The sequence below is a fragment of the Rutidosis leptorrhynchoides genome, chromosome 5 (assembly GCF_046630445.1).
Source record: "Rutidosis leptorrhynchoides isolate AG116_Rl617_1_P2 chromosome 5, CSIRO_AGI_Rlap_v1, whole genome shotgun sequence".
NCBI classification, from domain to species: Eukaryota; Viridiplantae; Streptophyta; class Magnoliopsida; order Asterales; family Asteraceae; genus Rutidosis; species Rutidosis leptorrhynchoides.
This window is the reverse complement of record NC_092337.1, coordinates 212,316,229-212,344,063: the sequence shown is the minus strand read 5'-3', so window position 1 is coordinate 212,344,063 and position 27,835 is coordinate 212,316,229. Positions and strand designations below refer to the sequence as shown.

General features: G+C 35.5%; 1 non-coding gene across 1 annotated transcript; it reads left to right on the top strand.

Annotated features, from left to right (window-relative positions):
• The first annotated feature begins 4,747 nt into the window (after nucleotides 1-4,747).
• On the top strand, nucleotides 4,748-4,854 carry LOC139850817 (small nucleolar RNA R71). Its single transcript, XR_011760195.1, has one exon. It is a non-coding gene; the product is annotated as a small nucleolar RNA R71 (small nucleolar RNA).
• The last annotated feature ends 22,981 nt before the right edge of the window (nucleotides 4,855-27,835 follow it).

Genomic DNA, 27,835 nt, shown 5'->3' with positions numbered 1-27,835 from the left:
GATTTTCCTTTACCAAATTGTAACTTATTATCTTCGCATCTGGATTCTTTTCTTACTCCGTCCAATCTTTCTCTGATTACTGATACTATTTCACTCGGAAGTGTGTCATTATTACGTTTAGTGATCAAAGCGTGTAGCATTAGACCATGGTTTAGTTCACAGGCTGTCTTCATTTCCTAAAAAAAATAAAAATTCAGAATGGGGGGAGAAGACTAGTTCTTTAGGGTCTGCTAGGGAAAGACCATTCGGGTTCCATTTTCGAGAACTACACTAAAACAGAAAATCTAACTCTAACAGAAATACATATTATCTTTTAATGACTTGATTCTCCCCACACTTAGTTAGCTATGGTATCAAAATTGTGATTAACTTCGTTGTCGACTTCCATCGGATTATCTATGTAATGTTTAACTCTGTGACCATTAACTTTAAATTCAATTCCATTTGAATTTATTAATTCTATCGTTCCATATGGGAAAACTCTTTTGACTATGAATGGTCCAGACCATATTGATTTCAATTTTCCAGGAAATAGCTTGAATCGTGAATTGAAAAGAAGAACTCTGTCTCCTTCTTTAAATTCTTTTGAACTTCTGATTCTTTTATCATGCCATTTCTTCGTTCTTTCTTTATAGATTAACGAATTTTCGTATGCTTCTTGTCTTAATTCTTCTAATTCGTTTAGTTGACTTAACCTTAGACGTCCAGCTTCATGTAAATCAAGATTACATGTCTTCAAAGTCTAAAATGCTTTGTGTTCAATTTCTACTGGAAGATGACATGCTTTTCCGTAGACGAGTGTAAAAGGTGTGGTTCCAATTGGAGTTTTGTAGGCTGTTCTAAAAGCCCAGAGTGCATCCTCCAATTTAATAGACCATTCCTTCGGATTTGATCCTACGGTTTTTTCTAGAATACGTTTTAAAGCTCGGTTGGTATTTTCAACTTGTTCACTTATTTGTGGATGATATGCGGTGGAGATTTTATGAGTTACTCCATATCTTTTGAGAACTTTCTCAAGTTGATTATTACAGAAATGAGTACCCCGATCACTTATTAAAGCTTTCGGTGTTCCAAACCTTGCAAAAAGACGTTTTAAAAAGTTGACTACAACTCGTGCATCGTTAGTTGGGAGAGCTTGTGCTTCCGCCCATTTAGATACATAATCAATGGCTACGAGAATATAGAGATTATTATGAGATTTTGGAAATGGACCCATAAAGTCAATACCCCAAATGTCAAATACTTCACATACTTGAATGACATTTTGTGGCATTTCATCACGTTGACTTATTTTTCCGGCCCTTTGACAATCATCACAGGATTTGCAAAGAAGGTGTGCGTCTTTGTAAATTGTAGGCCAATAGAATCCAGCATCATAAACTTTTCTTACTGTTAGTTGAGGCCCATAATGCCCTCCTGTTGGTCATGTGTGACAATGGTTTAAAATTTTACTAGCTTCATCTCCGAATACACATCGGCGTATTATTCCATCTGGACAACTTTTAAACAAATGTGGATCTTCCCAGAAATAGTGTTTTATATCACTGAAGAATTTCTTTCGTTTTTGGTACGACAATCCTCTTTCAAGGTATCCACATACTAAGTAGTTTGCATAGTCTGCAAACCATGAAATTTCATTATAATCTATCTTCAATAGATATTCATCAGGAAAGTTGTCTTGTATGGCCGATTCATTTGGAACTTCTAATTCGGGATTTTCAAGACGAGAAAGATGATCAGCGGCGAGATTTTCTGCTCCTCTTTTATCTCGAATTTCAATATCGAACTCTTGTAAGAGTAAGATCCAACGGATTAATCTTGGTTTGGCATCTTGTTTTGAAAATAGGTATCTAAGAGCAGAATGGTCGGTATAGACCACCGTTTTTGCTAGAACGAGATATGAACGAAATTTGTCAAAAGCAAAGACATTAGCAAGGAGTTCTTTTTCAGTAGTTGTATAGTTCATTTGTGCTCCTTGTAATGTCTTACTAGCATAATATATAGGTTGAAATCGTTTTTCAATTCTTTGTCCTAAAACGGCTCCCATTGCAAAATCACTTGCATCGCACATAAGTTCAAAGGTAGATTCCAATTTGGTGTTATCATGATCGGCGTATTAGTGAGTTTCTCTTTAAGAATATTAAAAGATTTGATGCATTCATCTGAAAAGATGAATGGAGCATCCTTTTCTAGGAGTTTATTCATAGGAGTGGCAATTTTAGAAAAATCTTTTATGAAACGTCGGTAAAAACCGGCATGCCCTAGAAAACTCCTAACTCCTATAACATTGGTGGGATGTGGAATTCTTTCCTTTGAGATTTTATGTCCAAGAACGATGCCTTCTTTAACCATGAAATGGCATTTCTCCCAATTAAGTACTAGATTTGATTGTTCGCATCTAATAAGCATTCGTTCCAGATTAACTAGACATGATTCAAATATATCACCGAAGACTGAAAAGTCATCCATGAAAACTTCCATGCATTCTTCTATCATGTCGTGAAAAATCGCCATCATGCACCTTTGAAAGGTTGCAGGGGCATTGCAAAGTCCAAATGGCATGCATTTGTAAGCAAAAGTACCATAAGGGCACGTGAATGTGATTTTCTCTTGATCCTCGAGTGCTATTGGAATTTGAAAGTATCCGGAAAATCCATCAAAAAAACAATAATAACTATTTCCGGCTAATCTTTCCAACATTTGATCAATGAAAGGTAAGGGAATGTGATCTTTTCTGGTGGCGTCATTTAATTTTCTATAATCAATACATACACGCCATCCTGTTACAGTCCTTGTAGGAATAAGCTCATTTTTTTCATTTGTAATGACAGTCATGCCACCCTTCTTAGGTACGCATTGAACTGGGCTTACCCATGGACTATCAGAGATTGGATAAATTAAACCTGCATCTAGCAGTTTAATAATTTATTTTTTAACTACATCTTGCATATTTGGATTTAGTCTTCGTTGGCGTTGCACATACGTTTTATGACCTTCTTCCATAAGGATTTTATGTGTGCAATACGAAGGACTTATTCCTTTTATATCATGAATCTTCCATGCAATGGCTGGTTTATGAGCTTTCAACACAGAAATGAGTTGTGATTTTTCATTTTCAGTAAGAGAAGATGATATTATTGCAGGTAATTCAGATTCACCATGTAAATAAGCGTATTCCAAATGGTTTGGAAGTGGCTTTAACTCTAATGTCGATGGTTCTTCTATCGATGATTTATATCGATATCTGTCTTCTTCTTTTAGCATTTGAATATCTTCTATTGTTGGTTCATATCCATTAGCTATTAGTGTAGCTAACATTTCAGCTTCATCAATTTGTTCAGTTCCTTCTTCTAAAGAACATTCTCCTGTTCCTTGTAATTCTGGAAATTCTTCCAACAATTCTGCATGTGAATCTATAGTTTGAATATAATAACATGTATCATCTGCAGATTGCGGTTGTTGCATTGCTCTATCAACTGAAAAGGTAACACTCTCGTCCTCTATACTTAGGGTCAATTTCTTACCGAACACGTCTATCATTGCTTTAGCCGTGTTTAAGAATGGTCTTCCTAATATGAGAGGAACTTGAGAATCTTCTTCCATGTCCAGAACAACAAAATCTCCTGGAAATACTAAAGTACCAACTTTAACTAGCATGTTCTCCATTATCCCTCTAGGATATTTTATTGATCGATCGGCTAGTTGTATACTTATTCTTGTTGGTTTCAATTCTCCAAGGTCTAGTTTAGTGTATAGTTTATACGGCATTAAATTTATACTAGCACCTAAGTCTGCCAATGCTTCTATTGAACTAAGACTACCCAGAAAACATGGAATTGTGAAACTTCCTGGATCAGATAATTTTTCTGGTATCTTATTCAACAGCACTGCTGAACAATTAGCATTCATAGTAACAGCCGAGAGTTCTTCCATTTTCTTTCTATTTAAGATTAGATCTTTCAAGAATTTAGCATATCTAGGCATTCCTGAAATCACATCAATGAAAGGAAGATTTACATTTATCTGTTTAAACATATCCAAGAATTTGGATTGCTTGGCTTCAAGTTTCTCTTTCTTCATTTTACTCGGGTAAGGAAGTGGTGGTTGGTATGTGAAAAACTGTGTTTGAGTTTCAACTAGCTTCGTCATCATATCTTCTAAATTCGGCTTTTTATCATCGGTTTGTGGTGGTTTGTTTTGAAAATTAGGTCTTTGCTGGTTGTAAGTATTGTTGGATACTTGTTGATTGCTAGGACCTTGTTGGTTGTTGTATGGAATATTTCGATTATAATTCTGGTTTTGATTGTAAATCGGTCTTGGCGGTTGATAATTATTCTGATAATTATTTCCAAGCCTTTGGTTTAGATATGAAACATTCTCTCTTTGTTCCATTGTTAATTCAATACCGAGACAATCTTTTGTCAAATGTTGTCCTCCACACTGCTCACAACTAATTCGTATTGAGTGGATATCTTTAGTCATCTTTTCCATTCGTCTCTCGACAGCATCTATCTTTGCGGAAATGGAATCTAAGTCATGGCTAGAATCGGCTCTAGCTGCTTTAGATGATCTAACGATATCTTTTTCTTGGTGCCACTCATGTGAGTGGGAAGCAGTGTTATCAATAATTTTGTAAGCATCAGTTTCGGTTTTCTTCATAATAGAACCACCAGCTGCTATATCGATGTCTTTCCTTGTAGTGATGTCGCATCCTTGGTAGAATATTTGTACTATTTGACAGGTGTCTAAACCATGTTGCGGACATCCTCTTAATAACTTTCCAAATCTTGTCCACGCCTCATATAGAGTTTCATTCGGTTTCTGTGTGAAAGTAACAATTTCTCTTTGAAGTCTTACGGCTTTAGATGCCGGAAAGAATTGTTTAAGAAAATTTTCAACTAAAGCATCCCATGTATCGATCGCCCCTTCAGGTAACGATTCCAACCAATCTTTGGATTCTCCCTTTAAAGTCCAGGGAAATAACATGAGATATATCTGTTCATCCTCAACTTCTCTTATTTTAAATAGTGTGCAGATCCTATTAAAGGTACGAAGATGTTCATTTGGATCTTCCTTCGGCGCACCACTAAATTGGCATTGATTAGTCACCATGTGTAGAATTTGTCCTTTAATTTCATAATCTGGCGCATTAATGTCAGGATGAGTAATTGCGTGACCTTGGCCAGTGCGTTTAGCTCTCATTCGGTCTTCCATACTTAAAGGTTCCAGATTCTCCATAATTGAATTTGTTGAATCGGAATCACTAGAGGATTCTGATTTAATGATTCGTTCCTCAACAATCTCTGTTTGAATGATTGGTGTTTCTGGAGGAAAATTTAATGGTTCAGGATCTATGAATCGTCCCTGAATATTCTCCGGATTCTCAATTGTGAGGTCGAGTTCAAAAAATGGATTATCGGAAATTTGAATTGGAGTACTTGGTCGACTGGATGACGATTCTAAAGAAAAATCAACGGCGGTAATATTTGCTAGATGTCTTGATCTAGTTACAGGTGGTGAACGTGCAAAAGGTGGTGAACGTCTTGCTCTGTGCATTCACTGAATATCTTATTAGTTTTTAAAAGGAAAGAAAAATTATATAAGTTATCCAATTAATAGACTTTTCTGATTTTGCCCACGTTTCGAATAGCCAAAAGATGCAGCAGAGGGGCAGGATTCGTTTGGTCTCAATATAATTGAGGACTGTTTGGCTCCAATAACCCGGTCCACGTACAAATCCAACTATTACTACGAACCAGAAAATTTTGATGTCTATCAATTTAACCACTTAAAATAAATTTTCGTAATTTTAAGAAATTTAGATAAGAAGTAGAATAAAAATCTATGTCCTAAAACTAGAATGGCGAGAAATAAGAAAGAAAAAGAGCGCGTCGAAAAAAGTCGAAAAAGAAAAAAAAATTGAAAAAGGCGTCGAAAAATAAGAAAGTGACTTATAAAACTTAAAAATACCTGACTAACCCAACCTTATTACTATCACTAACTTAAAATTATAATCGCAAATTGAGATTACTAATTGGAATGATAATTGATACATAGGTAAAAGGTGTCTAAAAATATTAAAGCTTACAAGTAGAACTATATCCCAAATGGAAATAACTTAAAAAGGTACTAAAACTTAAAAAGGCGTCGCAAAATTCTAAAGCACATATATCTTAGTCTAAAGAAAAAGCACTTAAGGAATTTTACGGCAGAGCCTAAAAATCTAGAAATAAAAATAACTATGGCAAAAACTATGTCTTAAAACTAAATACGAGCGAAAAATACAAAAGTTACGCTAAAACAATTAAAAAGGAACAAAATATAAAAATATACTAAAAGTTGTAAAAAAGACAATTTTTATAAAAATATTATTTTTATATTATTTATTTTATAAAACTATTAATTTTATAAATTAATTAAACTAATTAAACTTAAATAATACAAAATAGTAAAATTAAAACTTAAATATTATAATAATACAACCCTAATTAGGGTTTGTTTAATAATAATAATAATAACCCGTAATAAATGCTGACTGCAACCAACTGTGGCGTGTCAGACGGGCTCATGCGATCGCATGAGTCCTAAGCTATCCAGCCATACGATCGCATGGGCTAGGGTTTCGGGCCATAGAGTGGGCTGCTACAGTACCGGACTCGAGTGTTTTTATTTTTTTTATTTTTTTTTATTTTGCTGTGTTGAATTTTCTGTTTTATATATTTATGTAATATATTTATATAAATTAAATAAAACTTATATTTTTATAAAATAAAGATAAATAAACTTTTATAGAACTTAAATATTTAACAAACTCTTAAAAATATTTATATTTTTGTTTTCTTTTTATATTTTCGAATATATTAAAAAGTATTTTTTTACAAAAGCGTATTTTAATAAAAGTAAACTAAAAATAAAAATCTTTTTGTTTTTTTATATATATTAGCGTTGCGCTTCCGGCTTTTAAGCAAGAAAATTCCCCGGCAGCGGCGCCAAAAATACTTGATGGTTAAAGCTAAGGGGTATTTAATTGCACTTTTAATTATCGTACTTTTTAATTATCGCAAGTTTATTTTATTGCACTTTTATTTATCGCAATTTCATTATCGTTATTTACTTTACGCTTTAAATTAAGTCTTTTATTTATTTATACATTTTGTTTTAACTGCAACTAAAGTTTTAAAATCGACAAACCGGTCATTAAACGGTAAAAAACCCCCTTTTTAATAATAATATTACTTATATATATATTTGTATTTTTATAAATTAAACTAATATAGCGTTAAGCTTTGTTTAAAGATTTTCCCTGTGGAACGAACCGGACTTACTAAAAACTACACTACTGTACGATTAGGTACACTGCCTATAAGTGTTGTAGCAAGGTTTAAGTATATCCATTCTATAAATAAATAAATATCTTGTTTAAAATTGTATCGCATTTAATAGTATTTCCTTGTAAAATTTAATAGTATTCTAAACATATATTTCATAGCATTATTCCTCAAGAAAGACAAGCTTTTAGTTGCAATTGTCCTATTTACAAGTGATATTCGTTTAAATAATAAAAGGTGAAGACAAAAGGCAGATTCGACGAATTGAAGACGCAAACGACCAAAAAGCTCAAAAGTACAAAAGACAATCAAAGAGGTTCCAATTATTGATAAGAAACGTCTCAAAATTACAAGAGTACAAGATTCAAAACGAAAAGTACAAGATATTAAATTGTACGCAAGGACGTTCGAAAATCCGGAACCGGGACCAGAGTCAACTCTCAACGCTCGACGCAACGGACTAAAAATTACAAGTCAACTATGCACATAAATATAATATAATATTTATATAATTCTTGTAATTTTGAGACGTTTCTTATCAATAATTGGAACCTCTTTGATTGTCTTTTGTACTTTTGAGCTTTTTGGTCGTTTGCGTCTTCAATTCGTCGAATCTGCCTTTTGTCTTCACCTTTTATTATTTAAACGAATATAACTTGTAAATAGGACAATTGCAACTAAAAGCTTGTCTTTCTTGAGGAATAATGCTATGAAATATATGTTCGTTTTTAGCATTATCAAATATTCCCACACTTGAGCGTTGATTGTCCTCAAGCAATATAGTCTTGAAATACTAGAATCACTTCTTTATTCTTCACACTTTGTACATTAGTGATTTCTTTACGGTGGTATAAACAATGGTAGTAACGATGTGGTTTACAGTCTCACATGACTTATGAAAATTTAGATCCTTTAGGAAATTGGATCTTTATGAAAACAATTGATCTTTTGAAAATTAAATCTAGTTTTTACCCTAGATAAGTTTTCCGAAATAACCCTTCACCGGTGTTTGCAAAATATTTTTGTGGGTTTGGTGGGTTTCAGATTTGAAAATTTTAGCTCAAAACTTGTGGTTTTGTGTCACCCACTTGCTAACCTTGTATTAGGAAAGCAACACGTCTAGTATACTTGCTTCGTATATTACCTTTTGGTAAACTACCGTCCGGTTGTAAAGGAAAGCGTTGAACAAGTAACTGTTAAGGCAATGTCCCCTGACATGCTTTTGATTATGGTCTATAACGTGTCAGACGCAATTACTATCCTTGGTAGGAGCAATAGTAAAGCTCACCCTTATAATTTTTTGGTCTGGCACAAGGTCCTGTCTTTGACCATGCTATGCAACCACCGTTCTTACGGTTGACACCCGATTTGGTTCAGGTGACCTAATGAATTCCAGGTGAATTCCTAAGATTTTACGTTCAATGGTAATGAACGCATTGAAAATAGGTTTTCAGAAAACAAATCGGTTTGTAAATTTTTGATCAAAATATTTTCTCGTTCAAGCTCGAGTTTAGATATCATTGAATTCCATGAGTTTGAATTCTCAATCTTTAAGGTCAATCTCAAGGATTGAGTAATATCAGTCTTAAAAGCTGATTTTTTATCTTTTAAGGAGATTATCCTTTCTGGGGATCTGATTCATTAGTCTTATCAAGCTAATTTGCACGGTGCCCCCCATTGTACGAGATAAATCCTTCTCATGGTTAGGATAAATCTGACCACTTGGCGACCCTGTTTTATGCTGAGGTCCGTGGATTTCCTGCTGATTTTAGAGATGACTTTTCTAGATTTTTCATCAACCTACAGCTGGTCTGGACGACAACTTCATGACCTAAATCAAGAAGAGCGTTTCTTTTTCGAAAGACTTTACTTCCTTTAAATGATGGAATTGATTCGTCGTGTAGATCCATCTCTTCTTTTCTTTCATCGGGTAAAATAGTTTAGTTTAGTCCAAAGCAAAAGTATTTTCAATTATTTGTACAAAAATATGTGATATATATTTTGAATAACTCGGTGAAAATTTCCCACACTTGGCTTTTATTTTCCTTTTTATTGTCCTCTATTCCATTTTAAATGAATTCTAGCATTTTGGTTTGTTTCTCAATTTATGTCCTTTCTGAGGTAACAATAATTTCGGTGTTAACACCTAGTTTTATCGTTCATAAATATGTATAAACATGATTTTGAGTTCATTTATTTGAAAATTTTGAAAAATTTTACTAGAATTGGGTAGTCAGTATATAAGACTAGGGCTGTTCTTTATTATCAGAGAGCACTAGATTCTAATACAACTACTACTTTACTAGTATTTCTAATGGTAACCAAGTGTATAAAGTAAAAATTTTAAAATCCGAAAGAATTTAACCTCTTCCCACACTTAAGATCTTGCAATGCCCTCATTTGCAAGAAATCAGTAACAATTTAAATTATTGAGGGTGATTAGCGTAGAAAAATGATTAAATTTTACCAAAGTTTCCAAACATATTGGCGTTTGTTTGCTGAATGATAAATGGTGCATATCATTTGTTCATTCCGTCTGTTGTTACATCACATTTATTTGTCATCTTGTCGTCAAAATTAGTAGCTTTTGCTGAACTTAATGCCAGTCTTTGAAAATGCGCTGTTTTACCCTGTTTTGTACAATTTACAATATACATACATACAAATATAAACATGCATGGCAATTTGAAATGGGACTTAATATCCCACTTTCAAATCCTAAATGTGAAATATTAGTACACAATAATAATAAAAATGATAAAGATTACATAAGTATATTCAATAACATAAGTTTAAACATGAATAAGTAAAAAGATAAAAACATAAAAATCATATAAATAACCAAATGGAACCAAATCAGTCTGGATATGGGTTCCAGTTCATCTCGTCAGGTGGGTTCCATTGTTGGTTATAGGTGTTCTGATAGGCTTGGTTATAGTCATACCGGTTAAAGGGTGGTCGGATATCGGGGCTGTGTGGCGAAAAATGAGCAAGTCGAGTAGGTACGTAATTATTTGGTACCTGTTATGATAGCTGGCTCATGATTTAGTGCTGATGAACTAACCAGCTATCGTGTTGGCGTCGCCTATAATTCTCTTATACTCGCTCGGAGTTCCACTGCTCATACATACTATGTCTGGCCGCATTCGTCATTGCTTCCTCATCTATACGAACGTGGACGTCAAGAATAGCATCTCGAAAGACATCCCTAATGTCTTCCACCTCCTCCATTTCCTCGTCTGAGCCTCTCTCTACCTGAGGATGAGATCCCTCATAGGGTACTGCCTGGTTACGTCTACTTTTCAATACCTTAGCACCCACATAAACTTTCAATCCTAAGGGCTCAACCTGTTCTCTACAAAGCTGTAATGGACCCCCTTGGTTCCTATCAACACCTAAATACTCTCCAATGAGAGTAACAAAAATTCCTCCTCCTATTATACTCCCGTCCTGCATTCCCTCTACCATTTTAGATAAATAAAAAGCAACACAGTAAGGGATATTGACAAAGCTTCTAGGATCCCGAATACACTTTTGGTAGAATAAATCATGTAAGGTAATTTTTTCTTTATTGTGACCTTTCTGTGTAATCGAGTTAGCCAAAAATCTATGAATAATACGAAGCTCGGCTCTGTCAATATGTGTATAGGAGTGTCCTCCTGCTCGTGTAAAAACATCAAAATGTGACATACGCCTCCAAATGGCGTCAGCGTCAAAGTTACTATCTACCCTTTCACCATAATGAATCAAATTTGTACAATCGGGTAATAGCAACTCACCAGGAGTATATATCTGTAAGGCCCTGGCCATGTCCAGCATGGACATTCTGTACATCCTACCGCCAAGGATAAACCTAATAAATCTTCTCTCATCTATTCTAACTATATTTGTATCAAGTGATACAGTACTCATCAACTCAACACACCATTCCTTATATACAGGTCTACGAATGGTGAAAAGACGTTCCCAATCTGTAAAAGAAGAATTGCCATACCTTTGTACCAAAAGCTGTCTAACACGGTCAGCTAGATGGACCGTTTCCAAAGGGGCCCAATCGATTACCCTTGGCACCTCTACATTTTTTGTTACCAATTTGAATTTCTTCCTTTGATATGTCTCGTAATCTCTCCATCTCCTATCAAATCATAGATTAGGATGCAGAGTGTGCTCAGGAATCTTTGGGAATTCTACTGGCGGCCTCATTGGGAATACTATGAATTCATCAACAAACTGTACCGGATCATAATAAGGTACGTGCTGATCAGGCTGTTGTTGTTGTTGTTCCTGTTGTGGTTGTTGTTCGTGTTGCATTTCTGGTTCTGGTTCGGGTGCTGGTGCTGGTCGTCTAGATGATGATGCTCCTGAACCTCCAGTATCGGCTTTCTGTAAAATACATTAAACACAAAATTTGTGCATCTAAATATGCATTAGTGTTAGCAAAATAACAACTTAAAACAATCACTATAACATATTAAATCAAAATTAAACTTATACACATTTTCACAATTTTTTACAATTCTACACTTTTCAAATAAGCACATATGAAAATGTATACAAAATTCATAAGCATTTAACTCAAATATCATGTCAAAATAGTCATTACTAATAATTAAACAAGTCTCAAATGGCAAATATATCAAATTAATCAAGTTCATGAATTTTGGACTTAAAAAGTCCACTTTAATCTCCAAAAATCATGTTTAGGATCAATGTTTGGATCATTTAACTATCTAAACATGTTACACTACTCAATTTAGCAATAATTCATGACAAAAATCGGCCATAACCTGTTTATATCAAAAAGTCCAAAATTGCTCAAGAACACAAACCCTAGATTACCCAAATTTTGAAGTTTTTGGCTTCAAATCATGTTAAATAGCATCAATCTAGGTTATACAAGCATCATACACAAGCAATTTAAGCATAATTACACTAAAAAGCATTAAAATCGAATTGGGAAAAAAATTGCTCAAGAACACTAATTTTCGGATTAAATGGTGTTTAGGTGTAGAAATTTACCGTTTTTCTTGAGTAATTCCTTGATAGCATCCTTCTCAACATGATTTTAGTAAAAGATTTGATGATTTTCGGTGAAAAAATTCGATTTTGGAAGTAATTTTTCGGTATTTTTCGCAGTTTATGTGGGTGTTGTGTGTGGACTGAGCTGATTCCAGCGTTTTTATTTTTTTCTGTAATTTCTGAACTCCGCGAGTCGCGGTGATTTTGCCCATCAAACTCCGCGAGTCGCGGTGTTTTTTTTTTTTTTTATAAATCTTAACTCATAAAACAAATATAAAATAAATTTAAAATTTTGTTTTCCTTTGTTTTAGGACGTGGTCGTTTCGGATCGATGTCCTAGTCCGTCCTCCGACAAAATTTTAAAATTTGTCTTTTTGTAGCGATTGTTTTAAAAGCTAAGATTTTTGGATTTTTTAATGTTTTTAGCATACTTTAATTCAATAAGATTAAAAATAATGATAATAAAAGTTCTCGTCCCTCCCTCGGGTAAAGCAATTTTGGTTCAAAGACCTAGTCTTCAACTTACGACGAATTTTAAAAATCATATTTTTAACTTAGCGACATAAAGTAAATTTTTGTTTTTAAATTCACAACAAACTTAAATTTAAAATGCATAAAATTAAAAATTCACACCAAACTTAATTAAAAATTCATATTATAAATTCACACCAAACTTATATTATATTTTTGTTTTTATACATACAAACTTATATTAAAAAGATTAATTTTTCAAATATTTACAATTTTAAATATATTGATTTAAAAAGTTTACAATATTTTTTTAATTTTTATATATTAATTTTAAAACATGGTAAAAATAAAATTAAAAATCTTTTTGGCTTTTATCCCACTTTAATCAATCAAATATTATCAAAAATATGCGACCCTCTTTTTGGTAAATAGCTCATTGCCAACATGTAGGTAGAAACTATATTCCTACTCCATCGCCCGTATTTCCTCCCTGGTCTATAGAGATCCAACCACCGTATCCAACGTATAACCCAGCCGAAGCATTTTATAACACATATGGTTATGCATGGAACCACTACTGGTATCAGTATCATCCATAGTCTACTTAGTTTTATTTATTTTATTATTTGTAATGTTGATACATTTAATACTTATGTTAATATTGTAATAGTTTTTATAATTTTCTAATTTTTTTTATTAGATTTTAATAATTTTTGAATGTGGGGTAATATACCAAACTTCAAAAATATGTATATATGTTTGCAGTTTATCTTATGTACACAACAGGGTAAAACAACGCATTTTCAAAGACTGGCATTAAGTTCAGCAAAAGCAACTAATTTTGACGACAAGATGCAAAATATATGTGAAATAACAACAAGACGGAATGAACAAATGATGTGCACCATTTATCATTCAACATAAACAACAATATGTTTGGAAACTTTGGTAAAATTTAATCATTTCTACGCTAATCACCCTCAATAATTTAAATTGTTACTGATTTCTTGCAAATGAGGGCATTGGAAGATCTTAAGTGTGGGAAGGGGTTAAATTCTTGCGGATTTTTAAAAAATTTTATCTTAAACACTTGGTTACCATTAAAAATACTAGTAAAGCAGTAGTTGTATTAGAATCTAGTGCTCTCTGATAATAAAGAACAGCCCTAGTCTTATATACTGACTACCCAATTCTAGTAAAATTTTTCAAAATTTTCAATTAAATGAACTCAAAATCATGTTTATACATATTTATGAATGATAAAATTAGGTATTAACACCGAAATTATTGTTACCTCGGAAAGGACATAAATTGAAAAACAAACCAAAATGTTAAAATTCATTTAAAATGGAATAGAGGACAATAAAAAGGAAAATAAAAGCCAAGTGTGGGAAAAATTACCAAGTTATCTTAAACATATGTCACATATTTCTGTAACAAATAATTGAAAATACTTTTGTTTTGGACTAAATCAACTGTTTTACCCGATTTACTGTAATGAAAGATGGATCTACACGATGAATCAATTCCATTAAAAGGAAGTAAAGTCTTTCGAAAAAGACACGCGCTTCTTGATTTAGGTCATGAAGTTGTCATTCAGACCAGCTGTAGGTTGATGAAAAATCTAGAAAAGTCATCTCTAAAATCAGCAGGAAATCCACGGACCTCAGCATAAAACAGGGTCACCAAGTGGTCAGATTTATCCTAACCATGAAAAGGATTTATCTCGTACAATGGGGGGCACCGTGCAAATTAGCTTGATAAGACTAATGAATCAGATCCCCAGAAAGGATAATCTCCTTAAAAGATCAAAAATCAGCTTTTAAGACTGATATTACTCAATCCTTGAGATTGACCTTAAAGATTGAGAATTCAAACTCATGGAATTCAATGATATCTAAACTCGAGCTTGAACGAGAAAATATTTTGATCAAAAAGTTACAAACCGATTTGTTTTCTGAAAACCTATTTTCAATGCGTTCATTACCATTGAACGTAAAATCCTAGGAATTCACCTGGAATTCATTAGGTCACCTGAACCAAATCGGGTGTCAACCGTAAGAACGGTGGTTTCATAGCATGGTCAAAGACAGGACCTTGTGCCAGACCAAAAAATTATAAGGGTGAGCTTTACTATTGCTCCTACCAAGGATAGTAATTGCGTCCGACACGTTATAGACCATAATTAAAAGCATGTCAGGGGACATTGCCTTAACAGTTGCTTGTTCAACGCTTTCCTTTACAACCGGACAGTAGTTTACCAAAAGGTAATATACGGAGCAAGTATACTGGACGTGTTGCTTTCCTAATACAAGGTTAGCAAGTGGGTGACACAAAACCACAAGTTTTAAGCTAAAATTTTCAAATCTGAAACCCACCAAACCCACAAAAAGAATTTGCAAACACCGGTGAAGGGTTATTCCAGAAAACTTATCTAGGGTAAAAACTAGATTTAATTTTCAAAAGATCAAATGTTTTCATAAAGATCCAATTTCTTTAATGGATCTAAATTTTTATAGTCATGTGAGACTGTAAACCATATCGTTACTACCATTGTTTATACCGCCGTATAGAAATCACTGATGTACAAAGTGTGAAGAATAAAGAAGTGATTCTAGTATTTCAAGACTATATTGCTTGAGGACAAGCAACGCTCAACTGTGGGAATATTTGATAATGCTAAAAACGAACATATATTTCATAGCATTATTCCTCAAGAAAGACAAGCTTTTAGTTGCTATTGTTCTATTTACAAGTGATATTCGTTTAAATAATAAAAGGTGAAGACAAAAGACAGATTCGACGAATTGAAGATGCAAACGACCAAAAAGCTCAAAAGTACAAAATACAATCAAAGAGGTTCCAATTATTGATAAGAAACGTCTCGAAATTACAAGAGTACAAGATTCAAAACGCAAAGTACAAGATATAAAATAGTACGCAAGGACGTTCGAAAATCCGGAACCGGGACATGAGTCAACTCTCAACGCTCGACGCAACGAACTAAAAATTACAAGTCAACTATGCACATAAATATAATATAATATTTATATAATTCTAATAATTATTTATATATTATATTTATATTTAAATCCGTCGGCAAGCTAGGAGCCAATGCTTTGTGAACTGGATTTGATATCTCCGTGACTCGCGGAGTTTGAGGAACGAGAGGGCCGCGACTCGCGGAGCCCCAAAAAATGAAACTGCCTATAAAAGCAAACGCAGTTTGATCGATCAAAATATCCATAAAATCTCTCTTTCTCTATATGTAAACGTAATATATATATATATATATATATTTATTTTTTAATTTTAATTTTAATTTTAATTCTAATAATAAGGGTATGTTAGCGAATGTTGTAAGGGTGTAAGTCGAAATTCTGTCCGTGTAACGCTACGCTATTTTTAATCATTGTAAGTTATGTTCAACCTTTTTAATTTATTGTCTCGTAGCTAAGTTATTATTATGCTTATTTAAAATGAAGTAATCATGATGTTGGGCTAATTACTAAAATTGGGTAATTGGGCTTTGTACCATAATTGGGGTTTGGACAAAAGAACGACACTTGTGGAAATTAGACTATGGGCTATTAATGGGCTTTATATTTGTTTAACTAAATGATAATTTATTAATTTTAATATAAAGATTTACAATTGGACGTCCCTATAAATAACCATATACACTCGATCGGACACGATGGGCGGGGTATTTATATGTACGAATAATCGTTCATTTAACCGGACACAGGAATGGATTAATAGTCTATGGAATTATTAAAACAGGGGTGAAATTATGTATAAGGACACTTGGCATAATTGTTAACAAAGTATTAAAACCTTGGGTTACACGTAGTCGATAACCTGGTGTAATTATTAAACAAAGTATTAAAATCTTGTTACAGTTTAAGTCCTCAATTAGTTGGAATATTTAACTTTGGGTATAAGGATAATTTGACGAGGACACTCGCACTTTATATTTATGACTGATGGACTGTTATGAACAAAAACCAGACGGACATATTAAATAATCCAGGACAAAGGACAATTAACCCATGGGCATAAAGCTAAAATCAACACGTCAAACATCATGATTATGGAAGTTTAAATAAGCATAATTATCTTATTTCATATTTAATTTCCTTTATTTTATATTTAATTGCACTTCTAATTATCGCACTTTTATTTATTGTTATTGTATTTAATTGCACTTTTAATTATCGTACTTTTTAATTATCGCAAGTTTATTTTATTGCACTTTTATTTATCGCAATTTCATTATCGTTATTTACTTTACGCTTTAAATTAAGTCTTTTATTTATTTATATATTTTGTTTTAACTGCAACTAAAGTTTTAAAATCGACAAACTGGTCATTAAACGGTAAAAAACCCCCTTTATAATAATAATATTACTTATATATATTTGTATTTTTATAAATTAAACTAATATAGCGTTAAGCTTTGTTTAAAGATTTTCCCTGTGGAACAAACCGGACTTACTAAAAACTACACTACTGTACGATTAGGTACACTGCCTATAAGTGTTGTAGCAAGGTTTAAGTATATCCGTTCTATAAATAAATAAATATCTTGTGTAAAATTGTATCGCATTTAATAGTATTTCCTTGTAAAATTTAATAGTATTTTATACCCCTTAGCTTTAACTTCACAAATTCTCCAAGTGTGAATTTTGGTTGAAGGAAGTTCAATTTCTTGGTCATGTTGTAAGTGATCAAGGTATTAAAGTCGATCCAACGAAAATCAAAGCCATTAGTAAATGGGAGACTCCTACTACTCCTACTCACATTCGTCAATTTTTGGGTCTCGTCGGATACTATCGTAGATTCATCAAGGATTTCTCTTTGGTTGCTCATCCTCTAACCGCGTTAACTCATAAGGGAAAGAAATTCATTTGGGCGACCGAACAAGAATCCGCATTTCAAATCTTGAAAACAAAGCTAACCACCGCTCCTATCTTGTCACTTCCCGAAGGCAATGACGATTTTGTTGTATACTGCGATGCCTCGAAACATGGTTTTGGGTGTGTATTGATGCAACGAAAGAAAGTCATTGCTTATGCCTCTCGACAACTCAAAATTCATGAACGAAACTACACGACACATGATCTCAAACTCGGAGCCGTTGTCTTCGCACTTAAAATGTGGAGACACTATCTTTATGGAACCAAGAGTACTATCTTCACCAATCACAAGAGCCTCCAACAAATCTTTGATCAAAAGCAACTAAACATGAGACAACGACGGTGGATTGAAACTTTAAACGATTATGATTGTGAGCTTCGTTACCATCCCGGGAAGGCAAACGTAGTAGCCGATGCCTTGAGTCGAAAAGAAAGAGCTGTGCCTCTTCGTGTTCGAGCTTTAAACATCACCATCCACACCAACCTTAATAGTCAAATTAGTGTAACCCAAGACGAGGCTCTCAAGGATGAAAACATCTCTCTCGAACACTTGAACGTCCTCACCTCTCGATTCGAAGTTAAAGAATCCGGACACCGATATGTCGCCGGAAGAATTTGGGTGCTTAGTTATGGGGACTTGCGAAGCCTTATTTTAGACGAAGCCATAAGTCACGATACTCGATTCACCTCGGTGCCAATAAGATGTACCATGACCTTAAAGAACAATATTGGTGGTTGAACATTAAAAAGGACGTTGCTACTTATGTTGGAAAGTGCCTAACTTGCTCCAAAGTCAAAGCCGAACATCAAAGACCGTCCAGACTACTTCAACAACCCAAAATCCTAATGGAAGTGGGAAAGGATAACGATGGATTTTATCACCAAACTACCAAAGACGGTTGGCGGATATGATACTATTTGGGTTATTGTTGACTATCTCACCAAATCCACGCATTTCCTAGCCATGAAGGAAACTGACAACATGGAGAAACTCGCACAACTTTACATTAAAGAAATCGTAGCCCGACACGGTGTACCCTTATCGATTATCTCAGACCGAGATGGCCGTTTTCTTTCTAGATTTTGGCGTACTTTACAAGAAGCGTTAGGAACACGTTTAGACATGAGCACCGCATACCATCCGCAAACCGACGAACAAAGTGAACGCACAATTCAAACCTTGGAAGACATGCTACGAGCTTGCATTGTCGACTTTGGAAAAGCTTGGGATAAGCACTTGCCTCTCGCCGAATTCTCCTACAATAATAGTTATCACGCGAGTATTAACGCTGCACCATTCGAAGCTTTATATCGCCAAAAATGTCGTTCACCTCTTTGTTGGGCCGAAGTAGGTGACACACAAATCACCGGACCTGAACTCATTCATGAAACAACCGAGAAAATCGTTCAAATCCGAGATAGGCTTAGGACGGCCCGAAGTCGTCAAAAGAGCTATACCGACAAATGAAGCAACGACCTCGAATTTCAAGTCAGTGACCGAGTAATATTAAAAGTCACACCTTGGAAGGGTGTAATCCGTTTTGGGAAACGCGGGAAGCTAAATCCACGGTATATTGGTCCTTTCGAAATCTTGGAGCGTATTGGAACCGTTGCTTATCGTTTAGATCTTCCACCTCAATTGAGCTCCGTTCATCCTACCTTCCATGTATCTAACTTGAAGAAGTGTCTTGCCGAACCCGGTATCGTCATCCCTCTCGAGGAACTTACTATTGATGACAAACTTCATTTTGTGGAAGAACCGGTTGAAATTGTGGACACCTCCGTCAAGACGTTGAAACAAAGCCGAATCTCGATTGTCAAGGTATGTTGGAATTCCAAAAGAGGACTCGAGTTTACTTGGGAAAGGCAAGATCAAATGTAAAAGAAATACCCTCAGTTGTTCCCGGTTCCGGAAACGCAAGATCCCGAGGAAGAAACAACGGCTACTACGCCTACTTAAATTTCGGGACGAAATTTCTTTTAAGGAGTAGGTAATGTAACATCCCGCCTTTTTCCGTTTATTTATTTAAAGTTTGTTATATGATTATAACATCCTTCGTTAATACGCGTATTTAAAATATCTCGTTTAGGTAATTCTCGCACCCGCAACCGAACTCGAGGAACTAGTTTTGCCAAGGGAGCAAAGATGTGACTAGCTTTTGACTAGTCTACCCCCACCTCCCTTTCTTTTTCATTTTCATTTCCATTTTCTTTTACTACTTTCACAATTTCTCTCAAACTTCATCACAAAGAATCATCATCCATTTCAAATCTAGCAAGCTTCAATCCAAACAAATTACATATTTGAAATCCTTGCAACTTCCTCTTCGATTCCATACCGATTACATCTAATTTGGGTAACTTTCTAAAATCACTAGATTTTGTGTTCTTGATGTTTTTAACTTATAAAGTTGTTAATTAGTGTATATGGCTCAAGTCTAACATGAATATATGATTTATATGTTCGATCTTGTTATTTTTAGTAACTAGCATGAACTTGAAAGTTTGGTGTGTTTGATTGATGATTTGGTTGCTTAATGTTGTTGTTATGATAAAGTGCAAGTATTAAATGTGTTCCTAGTATCACTAGCTTCAATTTGATGTGTAGGTTGCTTTAGAAAACTTCATGAACTTGATTAGTGATTTTGGTAAAATTGGGTTAGGGTTTGATGAACTTGAAATAGACTTTTGATGCTTTGAATGACATGAAATGTTATTTGTAAGTGTTAGGTTGTATTGTATGCTTGATTACCTTCGAAACGGCATATCATTCGTGTAAATTGGTTGCCGAATCATCGAATTGCATTTATGAACTTGAGTGCATTAAATGAGGAGCTTTGAATGTAATTTGTTGGTTGTTGTAAAAGTAAATGTGATTGATGAAATATGTTTAGTTGTTTTCCTTGTCAAAATACCTTTCCGATGATATAAGATACATGTTTTTGTTGTTTGCGGGTCATAAATGGTGATTGTTTGAAGTTAGGTTCGTGCATTAAACTTGAAAACTGCCAGAATTTTTGCACAGGTAATGGCGCGGTGCGCCATATCCCCGCGCGGCGGGCCAAAGTGGGCTGACCAACTTGTTATTTAGAGGAAAAATGTTTGCTATGCTAGGGACCTCCGATTCACATGAAACTTGTTCTAATATGCTTGTATATGAATAACTAGCACAGAAAAATAGTTCGGGACCCGACCTGAATGTGTTGACTTTGACCGACCAAAGTTTGACTTTTTGTCAAACTTAACCAAATGATTATGAAATTTTTCTAACTTGTTTCTATATTTGTATCTTGCATGAAACTTGACAATTTGATTCACATGCTACATAATCGAGTCGTAACGAGCCATAGGACTAATTGAACATCTTTGACCTATCGTGTTTACCGTTATTGATATGACCTATTTGTTTAGGTCAAGACTAGCATTGTTCTTTGCACACGTTACTTGTTGAAATACTTATTACTCATGCACACAAGGTGAGATCATAGTCCCATCTTTCAAACAACTTTTATGCTTTAAACTATGGGATGAGAAACATATACGTATCATACTTTTACACTTTGAACACAAGTACAAAAACGAACATTCCACGTACGGGTTTGAACAAAAATCCTCAATTCAATTATCATTAGTTACACTTGCAGGGTGTAAACGAGAACTTATATTATGTGATCACATGGGCTTGACGAGCCTCATTCGGACGGTCCACTACCGTTAGCGGATGAAATATATTTTCGAGTATAGTGTATGTTCTAACACTACGTAACAGGGTACAAAACAGTTAAGTTTGATAATTGGGTGCCCGCGAAACAAATAACAACTTTGGAATGCAAATGATTTTGATAATCATCTTATATTAAATCTTGTGGTTCAAATACAACGTTTACTAAAACACCTATGATTTCACCAACGTTTTCGTTGACAGTTTTCTATATGTTTTCTCAGGTCCTTGAATGCTTAAGGATACATGCTTCCGCTTACTTTTTGATACTTGCTTGGATATCGAGTATACGTGCATAGTTGGAGCGTCTTTTGACTACTTTTATAAATTGTGTCGCATAGGTTTCATTTGTACGTTAAACATTGAAATGTAACTAGTCATTGAACTACTTTGGTAAACTTGAAACATCCTTTTACTTATGAAATGAATGCGACATATTTTGGTCAAACGTCACGTTAAAGACTTATGACCACGTAACGGGACCTAAGTAATCGGCGCCGTCAAACATGATTTGGTCAGGTCGCTACACTCATATTCACCCTCGTTCCCATGTCCTCATGAAACTTCTTCCAAAATCGAGAAGTAAAACGCGTGTCCCGATCCAAAACGATAGACGCGGGAATGTCGTGTCTCGATATCACCTCCTTAATGAACATTTTCTCAAGTGCCTCCGATGTAATTGCTTCTTTAATAGGAAGAAACAATGCACTTTTCGTCAATCTATCAACAATCATCCAAATAGTATCAAATTGGGTTCTTGCCGTTTTTGGCAACTTGGTAATAAAATCCATGGTAATATGTTCCTACTTCCACATCGGAATTTCTAACGGTTGCAACTTACCATACGGATTTTGGTGTTCGGCTTTAACTTGCAAACACGTGACGCATTGCTCAACATACTTAACAACATCGCGTTTCATGCCCAGCCACCAATAATCTTTCCTCAAATCAAGATACATTTTCGTCGCGCCCGGATGAATGGAATACTTTGACTTATGTGCTTCATCAAGTAGCACCCGCCGATAATCACCCATTTTAGGCACCCACACTCTTCCTTGAAAAGACAACAAACCACGGGAACCCATAGTAATGAATTCCAATTGCCCCACAATTCGTTCCGCATGCTTGTTGTGAACGTAAGCCTCTATTTGAATCACACCAAGCTTTTCAAGAAAATCGTTAGTAATAATCATACGTAACAATCCCAATCGTAATGCCGGGTGGTGACTCGTTCGGCTTAACGCATCCGCGACCACATTCGCCTTGCCCGGATGATAAAGTATCTCACAATCATAATCCTTCACCACATCCATCCATCTACGTTGACGATAATTCAAATCCCGTTGATCAAAAAGATGTTTCAAACTCTTGTGATCTGAATAAATCGTACACTTGACACCATACAAGCAATGGCACCAAATTTTCAAAGCATGGACCACCGCCGCTAATTCGAGATCGTGTGTCGGGTAATTCTTTTCATGTTCCTTTAGTTGGCGTGAGGCGTAAGTGATGACTTTACCTTGTTGCATTAGAACACACCCGAGCCCACTCAAAGAAGCATCACAATAAACCGTCATATCATCTACACCTTCCGGCAACACTAAGACCGGAGCTTGACACAATTTCTCTTTCAACAATTGAAAAGCGATTTCTTGCTCGTTCTCCCAATTGAATCTCGTATTCTTCCATGTCAACTTAGTTAATGGAGAAGCAATCTTTGAAAAGTCTTGGATAAACCGAAGATAATAACCGGCCAATCCGAGAAAACTTCGGATTTCCGTAGGCGTAGTCGGTTGTCCCCAACTCTTCACCGTCTCTATCTTCCTCGGATCTACTTGAATACCATTCTCATTCACAATATGGCCAAGGAATTGAACCTCCCTTAGCCAAAATTCACATTTTGAGAACTTAACATGCAACTTCTCCTTCCACAACGTCTTCAACACACTACGCAAATGATGTTCATGTTCCTTCATACTCCTCGAATAGACAAGTATGTCGTCGATGAACACATTTACCGACTTGTCCAACATAGGTTGGCACACTCGGTTCATAAGATCCATGAATGCCTCCGGAGCATTCGTAAGACCAAAAGGCATCACCACAAACTCAAAATGCTCGTAACGCGTTCGAAAAGCCGTTTTCTCAATATCTTCTTCACGGACCCGCATTTGGTGATAGCCGGACCGTAGGTCAATTTTTGAGAAATACGTCGCACCTTGGAGTTGATCAAACAAATCGTCAATCCTAGGCAATGGATAACGATTCTTGATCGTCACTTTATTCAACTCCCGATAATCAATGCACATACGCATACTACCATCTTTCTTCTTTACAAATAAAACCGGAGCACCCCAAGGCGAAGCACTCGGTCGAATAAAACCCTTCTCAAGTAACTCTTGTTTTTGATTTAACAATTCTTGCATTTCTGTCGGCGCTAAACGATAAGGAGTTTTAGCAATGGGAGTAGCTCCCGGAACCAACTCAATGCGAAATTCAACTTGTCTTTTCGCCGGAACACCCGGTAACTCATCCGGAAAAAGTCTTCGTATTCATTAACCACTGGAATCTCGCGAATGGGTGGTGGCTCATCACGAGTATCAACAACATGGGCAAGAAAAGCCATGCCACCACTAAAAAGGAAACGACATTCCCGTGCAAAAGTGCATATCGGCACAAGTCTTCTACGCTTATCGCCATGAATAATTAACTCTCGCCCACTTGAGGTCTTCACACGAATATATTTTTCATGGCATGCAATATCGGCTCTATTATAATCGAGCCAATCCATATCAACCATGATATCAAAATCACCCAAGGTCATCAGGATGAGATCAATTTTAAAGTTTTCGGCACCAAACACAACATTACAATTTTTACACACATCAACCACTAGCACCATCTTGCCATCCGCTATTTCGACTTCTACCGAACGACTTAACTTAGCTAATAGTTTATTAAGTTTAGGCACAAATTTTGGAGACACAAACGACAAGTTAGCACCACTATCAAAAAGTATCCGTGCCGGATTAGAGTTAACCATGAAGGTACCTGAGACAACTTCATTGGATTGTTTGGCTTCATCGTTGGTCATCAAATAATTACGCCCCTTGCCGACCCCGCCACCTTCTCTATTCTCTTAACTTGATCATTTCGGAGATCGGGGCACTCCGACTTCCGGTGCCCTTCTTTTTGACAATTAAAACACGTGATTGTATTAATAGACGGTTTTGGACAATAACGAGAGTAGTGACTCTTTTGCCCACAATTGAAACATGTGACCATGTGACCACTAGAAGCACCCCTCTTCACGCTACCGACACTTTTGGTTGCTCCCTTACTCTTCTTGTTCAAAAAACTAGAAGCTTCAAACTTTCTTTTACTTGGTGCATAACTAACCGAACTCGGAGCTTGCGCTTCAAACCCCTTCACCACCGCCAAAAGCTTTGCAAAAGTCTCAACATGACCAATACTAATTTTACCCTTCAAATCGTCTCTAAGGGTCGTATGAAAGTCTTCCATTAACAATTGATCATTCCCCACATACTCGGGGCAAAAACGCGCTTTTGCGAGGAAAACGGTTTTGAGAGTGTTTAGGTCCAAAGACCCTTGACGCATGTTCCTTAACTCGTTGCGCAATTTGGAAAGATCCGCTTGCGTATGATATTCGAGGAAAAACTCCTTCTTAAACTCCGCCCAAGACAACCCCACAAAGGCCGCATCACCCACCATATCAATTTTACCATCGAGCCAATCTTTAGCATGGCCCCTCAACAAACTAGTAGCAAGCCTAGTCTTTTTCTCGGGTGAGCACTCGGTCGTGCAAAAACAACCTTCAACATCAGAGATCCAAGCCGCACTTTTCATGGGGTCGGGATCCCCGTGAAAGTGAGGAGGCTTAGTCACCAAGAAGTTCTTATAGCTAAACTCCAACTCGCCCCCATTTTGAGGTCTAGGAAACCTCCTTTCAACTTCTTCTTTGACGGCATTGGTCATTCTTTCTTGAATCATATCGACAATTTGTTCCGAAACCGACTCCTCGAATATTTGTTTAACCCTTCATGAGAAAACCGAAACATAGTTTTCTAAAGCGGTCTCAATCTTGGTAGTCATCTCATCTTCCTCCACATGAGAGGGACCACCATTGCCATTCGTATCCGTTCCTTTTCTCGTCTTCATTCTAAAGATTAAAAATGGATTAGACATCACCAACAATTTAATACACATATATACCTATGCATGTGACCGCACACACACCACATCTAGCTCGATACTTGTAGCACATCCTTGCTCGACTTGACTTGCAGCCGTAATAGTGGTCGCGACTCACTATTACGCTCACATGCCGTGCCATGCTCAAACGTATCACAACCATCTTGCTCGATGTTCAAAACAATAATGCATGATTAGTATGTCATAACATAAGCATAGTTAGTCCACCTATGCACCAAAGAACTAATCAAAACCCGCACCGACCCGTAGTCCTACAAGTCCCGCATATAATTCAACCACACAAAAGTCTAAGTCTAGGCGCCTATCTCAAGTCACCTAAATCCCTTAGACCATGCTCTGATACCACTTGTAACAACACAACCCGTTAACCAATCAAAACTGCAAAATAAAAAATAAAAATTCGAAGCAGGCCTGCCCAGGCTGGGTGCTCGGCGCGCACCCCTACCTGTGCGCGGCGCGCACAGGGCCTGGCAGCCCGCTGTCCAAATTGTTCCGTTTTCGTAAAAAGATCTAACACTTCCCATCATTTTTAGACGAGATGCTTTTCACATCATATTAGTATAAGTAAAACAAGCACGAATCAATGATAAAATGAGTTTTACATTTCGGGGTCCACATACGCCCAAAATACCATTAAGTACGAAATACGAGTTTCGACCACAAAAAGTTTAATTGCCAAACATCACTAGAGCATGGTGTTTGGGTTAAACTACCCAAATCTTGGTCGAACTTTCAAAAAGCTAAAACCCCTGAGAGCCACTAATCCAAGCGAATACCTTTGCCCTTATCCAAGCCGAATCCTAAAAAGGTAAACAACGAGAGGGTAAGCTAACGCTTAGTGAATGCAATAATTATACACATACATATATAACATACGTACTTGCAATCACATACACAATTACCTCATACACGCTAGCAATTTAAATGACATACCAACGCAAGGTATAATGCTAAATCTCCAAGGCCACAAGCTAGCACAAACGATAGCACATATAACTCGAATAATATAAAGTGCCACACTACAAACACACAACCATGGTTAACCAATAGTACAAAGGAATGGTACTTCGAATTTCCCATCAGTGTTCCTGATAGTGCTCCAAATGAACATATATTTAGGCACAATATCCTTCCAATATGTAAAGCTTTTAGTTGTAATTGTTCTATTTTTATGTAATATTCGTTTAAATAAATAAGTGCGAAGACAAAAGAAGAAAACGACGATTTGAAGACACAAATGACCAAAAAGCTAAAAAGTACAAAGTACAATCCAAGTGGTTCGAAATATTGATGAGAAACATCTCAAAATTACAAAAGTACAAGTCGCTAAACGCAAAGTACAAGATATTAAATATTACGCAAGGACGTTCGAAAATCTGGAACCGGGACCTGAGCCAACTATCAACGCGCAACGCAACGGAGATAAAATTACAAATCAACTATGCACATGAATATAATATATATATATATATATATATATATATATAATTATATATAATTATATAAAATTATATATATTATATATATTAAATAAATATGTCGACAAACTAGGAGCCAAAAAGTATGTGACCAGGAAATGACGGCCATGTGATCGCATGGCCAGAAGGCACAAAACTCATGCTACCGCATGAGTTACTGTAGCAGGCACATTCTATAAAACTCACGTTTTCTAGCCGAAATTAAACACATCTTTTTCTCTTCCTTTATCTGTAATCAAATATATATATTTATATTTATAATATTAAGTTTAAATTAAGTTTAATAATAATTGGGTAATTGTAAGGAATTTTTTAAGGTTTTGTAAGTCAAAACTCTGTCCGTGTAACGCTACGCGATTAATCACCACTGTAAGCTATGTTCTTCCTTTTTAAATTAATGTCTCGTAACTAAGTTATTATTATGCTTATTTGAGCCGAAGTAATCGTGATGTTCGACTAAAAATTAAGATTGGGTTATTAGATTTTGTACCATAATTAAGGTTTGGACAAAAGACCGACACTTGTGGACATTGGACTATTGACTATTAATAGATAGGGGGTATTGTCTAATCGAATGACAACTCATTGGAACCTGTCGAACCTATCTTCAAATTAGTTAATCTAATAATTATTAAAATGATTATGTATGTTCTATTTAGTGACGTT